General features: G+C 41.4%; 1 long non-coding RNA gene and 3 other non-coding genes across 4 annotated transcripts; all 4 read right to left on the bottom strand.

Moving 5' to 3' along the window:
- Positions 1 to 1,018: 1,018 nt before the first annotated feature.
- LOC117556678 lies at positions 1,019 to 13,204 on the bottom strand. The gene is made up of 8 exons (XR_004570608.1): positions 13,069 to 13,204; positions 9,645 to 9,706; positions 7,110 to 7,134; positions 6,905 to 6,938; positions 6,293 to 6,458; positions 1,727 to 1,836; positions 1,439 to 1,478; positions 1,019 to 1,149 (listed from the first exon to the last, which is right to left on the bottom strand). It is a non-coding gene; the product is annotated as an uncharacterized LOC117556678 (long non-coding RNA).
- Positions 1,571 to 1,704, bottom strand: LOC117556718. The gene has a single exon (XR_004570614.1). It is a non-coding gene; the product is annotated as a small nucleolar RNA SNORA18 (small nucleolar RNA).
- On the bottom strand, positions 6,137 to 6,270 carry LOC117556719. The gene has a single exon (XR_004570615.1). It is a non-coding gene; the product is annotated as a small nucleolar RNA SNORA18 (small nucleolar RNA).
- On the bottom strand, positions 6,619 to 6,757 carry LOC117556717. Its single transcript, XR_004570613.1, has one exon. It is a non-coding gene; the product is annotated as a small nucleolar RNA SNORA8 (small nucleolar RNA).
- Positions 13,205 to 14,333: the final 1,129 nt, after the last annotated feature.

Here is a 14,333-nt window from a genome sequence, read left to right as displayed (position 1 = left end):
AACAATAAACCTGCTAGCTATAGCCTAAACTCAGTAACAGAATGTGGGCAACACGTTCTTCTCCACAGCCGCGCGACCTCTGAGTCCAGGGAGCGGACATTGAGATTGTGGAATCTTACAAATACCTGGGTGTTCATCTGAACAATAAACTGGACTGGACTGATAATTCTGCTGCTCTGTACAAGAAGGGACAGAGCAGACTCTTTCTGCTGAGGAGACTGAGGTCTTTCGGGGTGCAGGGGGCACTCCTTCAGACCTTCTTTGACTCTGTTGTGGCATCAGCCATTTTCTATGGTGTGGCCTGCTGGGGAATCAGCATCTCGGTTGCTGACGGGAAGAGACTGAACAGACTGGTAAGGAAGGCCAGCTCTGTCCTGGGGAGTCCTCTGGACACTGTGGAGGTGGTGGGAGACAGGAGAATGGCAGCCAAGCTGTCTCCATGACACCCTGTCCTCACTGTGCATCTCCTTCAGCGACAGGCTGCTGCACCCCACCTGTCACACGGAGAGATACCGCAGGTCCTTCCTTCCTGCAGCGGTCAGACTTTACAACCAGCACTGCCCCTAGTAGACCTTCCTACACACACCACAACACAGACTAAAACACCCCTTGCTGCTAAATACAAACCAACTTTGTGCAATATATATGCCATTAATAACTGTAATTTATACCTGGCTGCTGTTTATTATATTATAACTTAGTACTTTAACGCATTTAAGATATGCAACACTAAGCTGTCTGTGGCGCTTTCCTGCTGTAACGCTGCAAATATCCCCTCTGTGTAATAAAAGGTATGCTGATTCTGTACCCAATTCTCCTTAGCAGCAGTCTGTAAGCAAGACTTGACCTCTTGAACAGCCAATATGTCCAACCAGAATAGAGTATTCAAATTGAGCACTAATCATTTCAGGTAGTATGCTTTGGATAAATGCATTGGCTAAGTAATGAAACATTACATTAAGAAAGTTATCACTTTTAAATTCTTGATTATAGTTCATGGATACGAGGACACTGACAGACAAGTGAGAGTAATGGTTGTTTATTTCAGTAAGTAGACATTCTGTTGCAGTGTACACAACCACAACAGCTGTACAAAGGTATTTGCCACAATGTGCAATGATGTCACCAGATCAGTTGTGGAGCAGCAATCTGAAAATACAGGAAGCAAAGGTTCAGCAGGTACAATGTACAGTAGTTAGGTCACTTCACCTTCATGTGACTGATGAGAGCAGCATGTGTAGTTAGGAAGATCATGTTCCCACAGGCCTCCTCAGCAGGCTGCTGAAGGAGACCTCTGGGATGCTTTTTATTTTCTGGTCAATTCCACAGCAAAACAAGAATGGAGAGTCCTGAAAGCCTTGGTATATGACCAACACAGAGAGCAGCATCACTCATTAGATAATGCTTTAATACCAGAGGGGGAATTCAGTTTACTCACAGGAAAAAGATGGAGTCACTCCTCTTCACATCTCAGGATTCTGAAAGTCAAGATTATTCAATTACCAATTCATTATTTAACAGTTCTAAAGATGCAGATTATTTATTTCTCCTTTAATCTTTCAAAATAAGCATGTGTCCTGCAGTAATATCCCACAATGCTCATGGGAGTGGACATGTGGGTAAAGCGTAACCACAGATTTATTCTGAGAGGTATTTCCAACGACACGGCCCTATAGGTAAAGGTCAGTCGGGATAGACCTCAGTTCTGTGACAGTCGTACACTCACCTCTGCTGTGACGCCCTGCTGCATCCTGGGAGGACAGCCTCTGCTGCTGCATCCTGGGAGGACAGCCTCTGCTGCTGCATCCTGGGAGGACAGCCTCTCCTGCAGAACACCTGGAGGACAATAAGGAGTGTGTCAGCACATGCAGTTCTTTCATATTATGATACCTTTAGATCAGTGTAATCTTATCGTGATCTAACAAAGGTTAACCCAAAGCTGGGAAGTTTGAGATAATAACCAAAATGTAAAAACACGACTGTTCCAGCTGCACCTCGAAGTAAATAATCATCATTTAATTTGACTGAGTAGTCGGGAGGAATTCGCTGCACAAATACTTCAAGTGGAGATGATAACCAAAGAGCAGGAGCTCCAACAAGCCGTTTAGGACAGAGAGTGAATACACATACCATACAATTGAACAATGTAAATCTATTCTAGTATACCTCAACAATGGAATTATGATCAGTAGAAATGGCCATGACATGGGACCTTTAAAACATTTAAAAAGACCCCTTTCTTTCACCAGTTTGATTACCACATATCAAACACCAATCTAGCCTCAGCATGGCTTAGTAAGTTGAAGGGTCCCTGCCTGTGCTGATACTCAATATGGCCTCATGTATCTTTTTATCATGTGTCCTGCACAGGGTTCGAGTTATGTGGGAGCCAATGGGAGCTGAGCTCCCACAAGGAGGGTCTGAGCGCCCACAAGGAGGGTCTGAGCGCCCACAAGGAGGGTCTGAGCGCCCACAAGGAGGGTCTGAGCTCCCACAAGGAGGGTCTGAGCGCCCACAAGGAGGGTCTGAGCGCCCACGGACGCAGTGAAATCATACATCTGTGGGGGTTGCCAATACATTACCAACAACCATTATTTTAATCACAAATAATGCATGTGTCAATGTAACTAGTATTAATTACGTTAACGAGGTAAATAGGCTAAAAGAAAAACATGTTTTCCAAAAGAACTACGCGTCTCTTGAATGACAATATGCCTGCACTGCACCTCCAAGGTGCACAATGCATTATTGTGCAATATATGCCTGTGAGCGTGCTGCGCGAGCCGAGATGATGTGTGTGTGTGCGTAGTTTAACCTTTTCATATTTAAGTTTGTAGCAAGTAGAGGGCTGCTGCTGTGTGTGTGTGTTTGAGTATGTGTTGCACGCGTTAGTTTATAACTCGAACCCTGGTCCTGCAGTAATCAGGGTTCTTACACCTTTTCTAAAGTCAAATTCAAGCACTTTTCAAGGTGCATTTTCCAGCATCTTGCAGCTGTTGTAAATTACATATTTATATACACATGCTCAAATAATTATTTCCCTACCTCACATTAAATCAGATGTTCTTTATGCTATAAACAACCAAATGTGTGTTTCGTGATAGCCTTCTACACGAGGCTGAAAAATTAAAGAAAAGAAAACTAAGTTTAATATTTCAAAATTAGTGATCTGTACGTAGACTGGGCATCCCATATAACCTGTTTGAGCCAAAATAAAACAATCAGCCAAATAACTTTTCAATACATTATTGATTACTATTTTTGAGGTACTTTTAGGTTGGCAGTAAACATAAGTCAGAGGTAAATGGTGTACTTTTGCTCCACTACATGTATTTAATACCTTTAGTTACTTCACAGATGTGGATGAATGATGTGAAATATAATCAAGTGATATAATCAGACTTTAGTTCCACCTGGAGTAAATCCACAAGCTACCCTGCAGTATACAAAGTCATTCAAACTAGCTGCACCTTTACCAGCTTTGAGAACACTTTCATGATCAATCATTATAAAACATATCAAATATATTATTCTGAAATGGACCAATCTGCACAATGACTACTTTTACTGTCGCTACTCTAATTATATTTTGATGAGAATACTTTTCTACTTTCACTTGACAAACATTTTGAATGCAGGACTTTTACTGTGACAAGAGTATTCCTACACTCTGGTACTTCTACTTTTACTAAGTACAAGATCTGAATACTTCTACTTTTACTCAAGTACAAGCTCTGAGTACTTATTCCACCTCTGGTAGCGTATTAGCCTGAATTGTAGCCACAAAATCACGCAGAGCTGCATAAAAATAGACTCACAATGGTAACAAGTGGAAAATAATATTTACAAATGTGTACAATGATTTGTAGGTAATTTTGACTACTCAAGACACCTGACTTATACATCTTCAAAGGAAGACTGTTTCTTCTACAATTACATGGAATTAAAGCAAAATGTAGTTTTACTTGTATAATACTTCAATTTTATATAAAAGACAGTTTGTTTTCATCTGTTTTCAAATAAACAAAGTATTGGCTTTCAGAATATTAAACTTGTTTCGGCAAATTCAGATGATAAATACAACTTTGAAGCTTCGGCATAATTACAAGCAGAGAACGGAGTAATGTAACGTCACAGCAAGCATAACAACAGCCGGTGTTTCTTGTAAGTGTTTCCCAGGTACACAAAGCAAAAATACACAAACACACTCGCGAGCTTCCCCCAGACCAGTAATACAAACGAAAATGTGTCTTCAGGTCAATGTGACGGATTTCGATAGAGCAAGTCACATTTGGTTTAGGCACGAAACATACTACCAGTAGAAATACATTGCTTTTAAAATCGCTCCGTATCGAATCAATAGATTATATTTCGTGACTATAACACGAAATGCCGTGAGTACTTCATCCTCTGAACACCACACGATGGCGACTGTAACGCACATAACACAGGTACGCTCCTCTGAAATGATTGTCCCCTGCAATTATTATTATCCCTCAATCGAGTTCGCTATTCAGCTTGCTAACGTTAGCTTAAGGCGAGACACCACAGGTGAATAGGGTAATTTTTGTAACTTAAAGGTATCAGCTAGAAATGTCTCCAGTTAATTACTTACACTAAGGCAATTGTTTAAATATGCAAATTATCCATTATCTCATTAAATATGCAAATATTTTAACACATTTCAGGAATCGAAATCTGAACTTTGGATAAAGCCAGGTTCAAAATTCTTGTTTCATTTTGTAGTCATATTAGTATCTAAGGCTTTTACAGAAGGGATATTGGATATCTCTTTTTATCACTCCATAAATCAGAAAATACTGTCAACAGCCCTAAAATATCAATTTTCGCCATGTTTTTAGGTATACAATGTTGTATAATTCAGGCTATGAATGATATATGAACAAACCCTTCTGTAAAAGCCTTCAAAATATTGATAGGAATATAACTGGAAGGTTTGGTGTATGTACGTGCTACTGAAGTTGAAATTTCGAACTCAGAGTAGGACAAAAAACTCATTTTGAGAAAACGACCTTTAAAGATTGCAGTGAGGCGCTAACTAAACCCTCCTGTTCTTTGGATGACAGCTTGCGCATCGACGCACTCCGTGAAGGTATTTCATGTTCGGGGTCATTTGTTTTTTGTATAACCTTGCTTCGTGCAAGTGACAATTGTTGTCGTCTTCTCTGTGAACGTTTTTTTCGCCGTTCTTTTGCCATTTTGAGATTTCAATTTCTAGCGGAAAGAACGAATCACGTTGTCAGAAATTGATACCAGCCAATGAGATTTTGTTTCTTGGTTTAAGACCCTTTTGTACTTTCACGATTGGTTGCTGATACAAAGGAAATGACCATATTTGGATCCGATGAGATTGTGCAGGAGAGACACAGCTTTCCAACGATATCTCTGTTGACATGGTGCACACAGCGGTCGCGGTACTTTAGGTTACGTTAGAATGTTAACTTTTGGTGAATTTAGGAGAAATCTACAGACGCAAATAGACAAACTATAGTAAAATAAACACTTAAATGTGTATTTTGTACGTTTTCCTTCCAAAAGCCTGAAAGAAAACATGTTATAGAATCAAAATAGCACAAAATCTCACAATTGACCAGTACTTGAAAAACGATGTTTTTGCCTGCCGTGTCTCGCCTTAAACAAACGTAACATGCAACGTTAGCCTAATCTAAAATGCTCTACTACGGCGTACCTTTCATGTGGCTCGTCAGCGCACTCTCGCATCGTTATTTGTTGCAAACTTTGCAGAGGCTACTCGTGGGCTTGATCCTCGTCTTAGCCATGGCTTGTATTTGTCTTCTGCTAGCCAACGCTCGTTGAAACTGCAACCTCCTGGCACACAGTCATCTATCACTCATCAGAATGCCCAGGTCACACGTAACAAAAACACTTGCAGGTCGCGCGCATAGCGCGGGAAGGCCGCAGCGGAGCTGTTTTATGTAGAAGCGAAGCAATTATTTTCTTTTAATCTAAAAAGCGAATTATTCAGTCAGACAGCAATTTATTGTAAAAGTAAAGCATTTACATTTTCAAGCACCATTCCCAAAATTCAAGCACTTTCCCAACCTTGAAAACACCACGTCAAATTTCAAGCATTTTCAAGGATTTCAATCACCCGTACGAACCCTGAGTAATATCCCACAATGCTCATGGGAGTGGACATGTGGGTAAAGCGTAACCACAGATTTATTCTGTGAGGTATTTCCAACGACACGGCCCTATAGGTAAAGGTCAGTCGGGATAGACCTCAGTTCTGTGACAGTCGTACACTCACCTCTGCTGTGACGCCCTGCTGCATCCTGGGAGGACAGCCTCTGCTGCTGCTGCATCCTGGGAGGACAGCCTCTGCTGCATCCTGGGAGGACAGCCTCTCCTGCTACATCCTGGGACGACAGCCTCTCCTGCTGCATCCTGGGACGACAGCCTCTGCTGCAGCACACCTGAAGAAGGCAGGCAGGAGAGAGTGAGAACATGTTTGCAGCATTCATGTTTTATCATTACTTGACATGCATTTCTCCCTTTTGATGAAATTAGTTACATCTGCAGTGGTTTGCATGTACTATGTACAGACACAGGGTAAAGACATGGCTTTCTAATGAATAATGTTTCAGCAAACATACCAGGACTCCACACACAGGCAGCACGGAGACCAACGATGCCAGTTTGTGAGTTTTGTCTTGCACTGACTTATGAACTAACCAGCTGAGAAAGCAGCTGGCTGCAGATACCGTACAGTGCTGTCATTATACAACATGTTTCACACTCTCCATATCACTCTCGACAGTTACTTTGAAAACATGGTTTGTTTTCCTCCTGGAATCTTGTGCATTTATAGCAGCCACCTGTTGGTTTAAACCCTCTTGTTAAGGGACGTCAGAGTACTTACATCATGCTGCAGTGTTGAAGGCCAGAGAGGACACCTGTTGAGGCAGAACTAAAGTTACTATGGGTTTCCATAAGCAGTGGCAGCAGCAGAGAGACTGCTGTATTTTGTTCAGTTGGGCATCTCTCAATCACACTTCAGAGCAGTTGAACATTAAGCCAATCATCATGACACTTGAACAGTGACTGAATTCTGAAATGCAACTTACCAAGCTGTCCTTAAGGTTTCATCACCTGCCAAAGAACAAAGAATGTTTAAAGGACTGCCATAAACAAAAATATGTATATTTATAAATGTAACAGATGTCTTTTCTCATAAGTAACACTGCTACAACCAGCAGCAGTGGGTTGCAAGAGAATATTTGCTCTATGCACTGTATGAGCTCTTCGGCCCACCTAACAGGACCAGAGCTCATACTGTGCCAAGCAGACAAGAAATGCATCAATCCCAACAGTACACATGTATTTGAGGAAAACCGTAATGTCGAGTAGCATGTCCAGGCTTGCTGTATTTAAAGAGGTGGAGTCTATTAAACTGACATGAAGTGGTTGATGATGTTTTGGATACCTAAGCAGCGAGGGCCACCATCACCCTACCCCAGATCTTATAAAACAAGAGTATTTGGTCCAGATAAGATTAAATGCAAACTAGTCGTTTATGAACTTTGTGCCAAAAACCTATGACAAGTCAAATGTCCATGGAAGCCTGAAGGTTTAGGTTGTCAGGCTCCTGCAGTAAAAAAGAAAAAAAGAAAAGCAGACCGCCAACTAGTTCCCTGGTCTGATATGAAGTGATGACAGAACACACATGACATATAAATTGGTTTCACTGTTTGTCTTTCTGACTGGACTTATCATACGATAAATAAAAATGAACTCGATAACTTTTCTGACCTTGATAAATTGCCGTTTACATGCGTTTTTGTTTACATAAGGATGTGACCAGCATTTTATGCCCCGGCCACACGAGGACGAAAACGGTCGTTTGCGTTACTGTTTAGTGTCATATAGACCGTTTAGCCACACGAGGACGAGCGAATACGGCACTAAACGACTGCGGAAACGATAACGGGTCCCAAGGTGGATAGAACGGCATACGCAACGCTCTGGGGGGTCCAACGGCTCCGTGTGTACGCCCTATACGATCATTTTCTGATAATGATGAGGCAATAGCCCCGCCTCTCCCGCTCACCCCCGCGTCAAAGTAAACTGCACACTGAATTCAGATTATTTATCTTTCTCTCGTTTGACATAACACGCAAGTGAAGTCTAATCTGACAGGACGGAGACACCTCTCAAACTACCTAAACTAGATATAAATATGTTTATTTTTACTGTCGGCTGGGTCACTCATTACTGGATCAGCTGCTGCATGAAACAGACACTGGCGCTGTCCAAAGAGAGGGAGGAAAAAGAGAGGCTCCGTGTATTTTATTATTATATTATATAGAGTCGTTATTCATTTGTTTTAAAGCTCAATAAATAACAAAGAAGACCTTTTACCGGCACTTTTATAATTTTGTCGGAAGATTTAAACTTTAATACACGTTGACTGGCGAAAAACTCTGCCTGGTTCCCTCGGCCCCCACCGCGAAGAATAAACAGAAGGGCAACCATGACAACCATGCTTCTTCGCTGCTTTTGTGGAGGAAGTTACAGCGCCACGTACAGGCTCCTGCATATGTAGTGCAGCTTCTCCAGCGGTTGGAGCTAAACGGAGCTGTCTCGTGTGGACAGACACTATCCGGATGACTATTGCGTGTGGACGGAAGCTTTTTTGCGATTGCGTTTGCGTTAATCCTATGCGTTTAGCCGTTTTCGTCCTCGTGTGGCCGGGGCATTAGGCAGGCGCCCTGTGAGGGGCGGGGCTCACACACAGTCAGGTCAGGACACTCCGCGTGCAACAGCCAAATAAATAATATAGAGACAAGCAGGAAACGGGTGACTTACTCGAGGGGAATTTGAAGTTAAATGGAATTGGTTGCAAAACCTAATTCCACATCTCCGGTGTGGGAATATTTTGGATTTAAGCCAAATCAACGAGGCGAACCTACGGACTTGAATGAGCCGGTATGTCGCATTTTTAAAAAGGTAGCAACAAAAGGTAGCAATACGACCAACCTTAAACTGTACCCGAAACACAACCACCTCATTCCATTTTCCCAGCTGGGAGCAAACATGGCAGCTGGAGATGGAGCCCCCACCTTCCCCAGTTTACAATCAAAGATGCATTTGCCCGACAATGCAAACATGTCGGTGTTCCTTGCTCGAAATCTTTGAAATACAGATTTGGATATGGCCTGTTGAGGCATCTGGGACTTTGTATGGACAGTGGACTGTACACTTGACTGTTGTTTTAAGGAGGGTTTTTGTTTGCGAGACAATGTGTGCTCATATATATATATATATATCGGACTATTTAATTTATTGTTTTGGTTGAGTGTGATTTAATATATTTGTTTAATTTATTATATATAATTTATATATTTTAATATTATTTCACATTTCATTTGCCATGTTGAATGTTCAATACAAAGTTCTGTTTTAAAGGATGTACTTGAATTATTATTATCATTACGTCAGTGGTCTAAAAATGGCCTTACAACGGTGCCAACAATATTATCGTTTATCACAATAATTTCCGGGAAAATGTATCGTCCAACAAAATTAATTATCGTAACAGGCCTACAGACAGATATACTCATTTATTCCATTAGACTGAATCCATGAAAACAAATACTAACCTCATATCCAAGAGGGGCAGCACAACATCTTCCCCCATCGAGGCGAGCAGTAACATCATATCCTGCAATAAAAGGGAAAATAATAAGAGGTTTGAACATCTCATCTCAGCCAACAATTAAACTGAGCCAATATTGTAAGCAAAAGCAACTAGATTTTATAAAAGGAAACGGGAAACCTGATGGTGGGGGATGGTTAGAAGAAATAGTGATGCATCTCTAAACCAATAGACATGGTGAATGTGCCAGGCCTCATTGACACCATTCTGCAACCAGCAGTGCAGAGGTGAAAGCAAAACCTGATGTTCTATAGCGACTGTTGTCCTGAGATCAGCCCACTGCACAGGGCCGTCCTCCTGACAAGTGGCTCTGCTAGGACCAGCTCAGCGATCTGGTACTGATCCAAGCCCATCCAACTGGTACTACTCAACTATATTAGGCTCAGATTAGGACTTTGTAAATGCCCTGCAATAATCACAGCTGGTGATTTGGGTAACTTGTTTCCCCACTGAAAATAAATTAAATACGTTTAGACCGCTTTGATCATGTGCCATTAATAAAGATTATTTGTCACAGTGCGTCTCAAGTTGTTGAATATTAGGGCATTACGAAATGCTACAATGCATGACGTCGTTTCAGGTGGCCTTTGGTGACGTCACGTGAGTCAGAATAACTTTATAAAATAAAGTTGCCATATTTAGGATTACATTAACGACATCTGAATAATTATGATTTAAATAAATGTTATCGACTTTTAAAAAAGGGAAAACGCTCTCAGGTCCTTAAATAAATATTCTAAAGCCATGCCACCAGTAAAGCGGTTTGCATTCTACTGCATCAGGACTGAAACGTTTGCACATCTGTATGAATGCAGTCTTCTCATTCACTTAACTCGACATACTATCCTCACCCAGCTAGATGCCCCGCACGAGACAATATGCAATACACTTTAAGAGCCTGTGACACGAGTTTCCCCCATCATCCAAACCCATCAATTTGAGTAAATATTGTCCCCTTGAAAACCGTTACTGAACTGATTTTGGATATTTGTACTTTGATAACCATTAATCTGCCCTTCAATGTTGACCATTTTCTGGATCTTCTCGGGGATGCTTCAAGTCCCGCCAAATTATGTGTGACGTCATTGCGGGCACAGCGCTCCAGCTGCACCGTTCAGGATCCCAGCATCTGCATGTAAACACGATGGTGCACACAGCAGCAAGCTCAGACAGCGATGACAGTTTAATGTTGAACGTGTCTGAGAGCTCATATGAGGCTGTAGGATCGGTTTATGTTGTATCTGTTAGAAGTTTAGGAATGAGGTGCGTCAATTTGGGCGATCATACGGTCATGTAGCCAGTGGTGGAATGGGACTAAAAATCATCCCGGGACTCTCGACCGGCCCACTTCGGTACCGCTAGTAAATTGTAAACGGGGGGAGTGGGGGATGTCAGGGGCGGCGGGTGCTGTAGATAGTAAATGTAAATATGTAAATATTTGTGTCACTGCATCCTGGTAAAATACAAATATAATGCAATGTCTGTGTCTTTGACATTAGCGCTGCCAGCCACCTGTGCCCTGTACGAAGCCAGTTCAACAGACCCTGGATATGTTTGAGTAACAAACAAACTAACAACAACAAACTAACAAACGAGATCTCGCTAAGCGGTCCTACGACGCTGGTTATCAACTCGGTAAATCAAGCCAGGGTTTTCTCACCAAATGAGAGCGCGTTCACGTCTAAGACACGAGTGGATCTGACTTTAATTACATTTGACTCGAGTGTTTCGTCAACATAATGTGTTGCTTAAAATAATACTAAAATAATACTAAGTCACTAATGTGCTAGTGACTTATCCGACCGGCCCACTTCGGTACCGGCCCATCGGGATTCATCCCGATGGCCAGTCCGCCACTGCACCCAGCCCACGTAAACTGTCAACGGGGGGAGCCTCGCTGCGGGGAAACGGTGGACCTAGTGTCCCGATCGGAGTGGGAATAATAATAATAATAATAATAATCCGTGCATTTTATCCATTAATTTCCCCAACATTGTGGTGAAAAAAACCACACGTTTAATCCATGTTGGTGTACTACAACTACAAAAAGCATCGGTTTGTTTTCTCATCAGGAAATGCAGACCGGCACAAACAAACGATTTTTAAATCATCATCCTCACGATCATTTAATCTATCATATGTTCGCCGAATTGACATGAAAGCACTAATAAATGTAGTTTCATCCACTTGAGTTTACAACTACAAAAATAATCGATTTGTTTTTATATCACATCCTACGGGAGGAAATTCAGTAGCTCTCACTACCGATTTTTAATCCTAATGTAATCATCATCTTCACCACGATCATTTATGTTTGCCGAATTGACATGAAAGCACTGACAAATATGAATATACTGTAGTCAACTTCATTAAAACGTTATTAACGTGCCTAAACCCAGTAATTCACCATTTCTACGCATGACAACACACTTTGTCCGTGTTTGGCTCTCTCGCCGCAGTGAAGCGTTCCCGCATTGACGTCACTTCCGGCTTCCCCCAAAACTCCAAAATGAGTCGAAGGAATTTCCCCGCGATGTTCGAAATTATTGATATTTATCAAACGGTATCGCTTTTTCTTTTTTAAACTGACGGTTCGAGATTACTAGTAGCCCAATATTTCATTGCACAACAGTTGTTGGAGTTGTTGTTGCTGGTTCCATAGCCTTACACTGAAAGACAGGAACAGCCTGAACAGCATTGTTAAAACCTGCTCCAAGATCATCGGCGTGAAACAGAGAGACTTCAATTCCTTCTGGAACCAACAGATTCTGCGGAAAGCAGAGCATTCTGAACTCTCCAGGTCATGTTCTTTCACATGAATTTCGTCTGTTGCCATCAGGGCGAATATATGCTCTACCTGCTCAAAGGACTAATCGCTTTTCTAAATCATTCATCCCTTCTGCACTCAAACTTTTAAATTCTTGAAAAGGCTTTTAACTTGATTATTTATTTATTATTGTGATGCTTTGAACTATTTATAGTGTAAATTAGAATTATTCACATCTGTGCTCCCGGGTGTATCTGTGTGTTTTTTTTCTTTTCTTGTATGTTCCTGCCTGTGTACATGCCATAAACTGCTGCTCATAACCAATTGCCCCTTGCGGGATTAATAAAGTTGTTGATTGATTGATTGATTGTTGGGATGCTGTCACAGGCTCTTTAAGCTGCCGGTGTATCAACTACACGAGGAGGCTGTTAGCCTTTCTAGCATTAAGCTAACTAGCAGCTACTGTGCTCAACCAGGACAACGTGGCGTCCACAACGTGAGCACGTCGTGTTTCACATGTCTTATTAAAATCCCACTAAAGTAACTTTACTAACACATGAGGACATTTGTGCTGTGCCAGGTATTTTCAGCAAGTATTTACCTTCTGCGTGTTTTCTGGACGACCAGGGGCCTCAGTGTTTTGCGTGCACGCACGTTCTTGTTCTTGTTCTTGTTCTTCTTCTTGATCTTCTTCTTCTTCTTCTTTAGTGTTTATTGGCGGTTGGCACACCAACTTGTAGGTGCATTACCGCCACCAACTGGACTGGAGTGTGGACAAGAGACTATGCAGAAAACAATAAACAAAACGAACAAAACAAAGAACCAAAACTCTAGATTATTTTTTATTTATCAATTTATCTTAGAAACGTAATAATCTCACAATATATATTGTTTGTATATTGTATATATTGATGTTTTCCCTAACAGCCCTGATAGTGACAAGTCATGGAATTTTGCTTTCTTCAGTGTGTGGAAAAGCACATTTCTCTGATTAGCCAACTATATTTCCTGCAAAGCAGTAAAACATGCTCAACAGTTTCTGGCTGGCTACAGTGTATACACTTTCCGGTTGGATGCTTTCCTATTATACTTAATGTATGATTGAGACCTGTCTGACCTATTCTCATCCGAGAAATGACATTTTCCTCCCTTCTTTTAAACCCCACCTTCCTTCCATCCCCCACATACCTTTGCATTTTATAAAGATGTCTTCCTGTATCACTAAGATCCCAATGTTCTTGCCATGTTGTTTGTGCATATTTCTGAATGAATGTTTTAACCTCCGCTTTGCTGAGTGGAACTTATATGTCTATGTTCATAATTCTGAGTGTTTGTTTGGCCAGAATATCCACCTGTTCATTACCCTCCACACCAACATGAGCAGGAACCCAGATGAAACGAGTTGCTATGCCTTTGTTTTGCATTTTATATAAAATTAGAAATATTTCATTTATTATGTCCATTCTAAATGAAGATCTACCTGATCCGATACTTGATAATTCTGAAAAGCTGTCAGATGCAATTACACTGTTATGTATTTCTTTCTCCTCTATCCATTTCAATGCCAACACCAATGCCAACAACTCTGTGGTGTATACTGACACATAGTCTGTTACTCTTTTCTTTATATGTGTATTACTCACTGGGATATAAACTGCTGCCCCTGCACGCCCTGTCTCTGGATCTTTGGAACCATCTGTAAATATGATTGTTGAGTCTGAGTGATATCTTGCAAAAATTATTCTGGACTATGCGCCATACTGGTAGTTCTATATTTTCCTTTAACTCCTCTCGTATACTGAGGTCTACACTTGGCAATGGGAACAACCAGGGTGGAATGGACGAGATTGGAACTGTGGGGCAATA

This window comes from Gymnodraco acuticeps, unplaced genomic scaffold (genome assembly GCF_902827175.1).
Source record: "Gymnodraco acuticeps unplaced genomic scaffold, fGymAcu1.1, whole genome shotgun sequence".
NCBI lineage: Eukaryota > Metazoa > Chordata > Actinopteri > Perciformes > Bathydraconidae > Gymnodraco > Gymnodraco acuticeps.
The sequence above is the reverse complement of the archived record's forward strand: the minus strand, read 5'-3'. Positions and strand labels throughout refer to the sequence as shown.